Below are 2,165 nucleotides of genomic sequence, written 5' to 3' on the forward strand. Positions count from 1 at the left end.
AGTATTCAATATATATATATATATATATATATACAGTGGTGGAAAGAGTACTAAAAATTTGTACTTAAGTACAAGTCCTGTTACATTGCTAAAATAATACTCAATTACAAGTAAAAGTACTGGTGTCAAAAAAGTACTTAAGTAAAAGTACAAAGTACTCCTCTCAAAAATTACTCAGAGTACTAATTACTAGTTTACTTTTTAGACAGTGATATTTAATTACCAAAAAATATTCATATCAAAGACCTATGTGGATAATAGCAACTTTGAACAAAACCAACTTTTATCTTATTGTCAAAGTATGTGAATTAGTGGTCATGATACAGGAATTTCTAACTTCAGTACCTTGGTTGGATAGGAGTGGTAAAAGGGGTCCTATCATGCTCTTTTATAAAGTCTTGATTTTTTTTTGGCAGATGTACTAGAACATGCTCTCATGTTTGGTGGTTCGGAAAAATGCATTATTGTCCATCCATTTTTTTCAAGGCACTCATTATTTCAAGATTTGAAATTGGTTTAATCCAAGTCCAAGTATTTTTGGATCAATTACCATTACAAAAATCTCAATCTTAAACATTTGCTTATTCTGTGTGTTTGTGTCTTTAAAATAGGGTAACTTACAGCACAAGGAAGCTTGATTGCAAACGGAATTGACAAAAAAAAATAAAAAAAAAAAGACAAGTAGGCCTACACAGTCAGTAATAAAATTATTAAACAAATGACCTCAATTCAGTTGAGGTATTCAAAATATGACAACACTGAATTTTGATAAGCAGTGATTTAAGAGCCATATACAGTAGGCCCTATGTAGGCCTATTTTTGTAGATAAATGGAACATCAGATGGCTTTGACCTGTAATGACTGTACAATGAAGTGATGCAGTTTAGGCAGACTAGGATATTAATATGTAGCCTACAAATCAGACAAATATCCTATTCAAACACATTTCTAGCACAAATGTACGTGGTAAAGAAATTAAAGTTTCATCTTTGTTTAAAGACTTTCTGGTGCATTCCACTTACAAACCAATAACATTTCTAGAAGGATATTCATCAGTCAGGTGTGGATCTATTCTGAATGTTTGATAACTTTTGACAAAGTTTAATCCAGGAGCACAGAGAAATAATTTCTACTTTAAAAGCACAGAGAGATCGCGACTGCACACAGTCTGCGCACAAGCAGTTCATTTGTATAAGTTAGTCCTATTTTGAGATATCGCATCCAGTTTTCTGCGATTACATGACAGCGTTCTCATGTTACAAAAAGCGCTCGCCACATTTGCGCGGGAATTATTAAAATTATGCGGAATACCTGCAATCCCGCGCAGATATTCAGACTGTAATTGACAGGAGACGGATGACCGTCAAACTCACTCGGAGAGGAGAGAGAGACGCAGATTGTATCTGTGTATATTCAGATACTGTTGGAAAATGAGTAATGGAACCGTGTCAGATATTTCAGTATCGGTATCAAAATATAGATATTTATGATGACACTACCATGTAGTTTGTTTCTCCAAGCTCTGAGTCCATAAATGACGCTGAGCTCCGTCACTGTCTGATCAGCTCTTCACCTGACACCTGCTGCAGCGGCGCTATTCCAGGTTCAGATATCAGCGCTTTTATTGGTCCCTTTACGATCGGATATCTTTATTGGCTGCTGAAGTGCCTTCAAAAGTTTGAATATCAATTCAAATTGTGGGCGTACTCAGTAACGAACTGTGATTTAAAAGTAATGAAGTAGATTATTTTGCTTAATTTGTACTTTAAGTACAAGTAAAAGTACAGCTTTAAAAATATACTCAAAAAAGTACAAGTACCCGAATAAACTACTTAATTACAGTAACGTGAGTAGTTGTAATTCGTTACCTCCACCACTGTATATATATATATATATATATATATATATATATATATATATATATATATATATATATGATCTTGAATGCTGAAACGTATCATATTTTTATTATCTGTGTTTTGTCTGTGTCATTCTGTTTGTTCTGTGAAAGCTGATTCTGATCAATATGATTCTGATTTCTCTTTCTCTCTCTCTCTCTGTGTGTGTGTGTGTGTGTGTGTGTACACAGTATATATATACATACAAACATATAGATACTCCAGTGTTCAGTGTTACATGATCCTTCAGAAATCATTCTAATATGC

Source organism: Cyprinus carpio, chromosome A20, assembly GCF_018340385.1.
Source record: "Cyprinus carpio isolate SPL01 chromosome A20, ASM1834038v1, whole genome shotgun sequence".
NCBI lineage: Eukaryota > Metazoa > Chordata > Actinopteri > Cypriniformes > Cyprinidae > Cyprinus > Cyprinus carpio.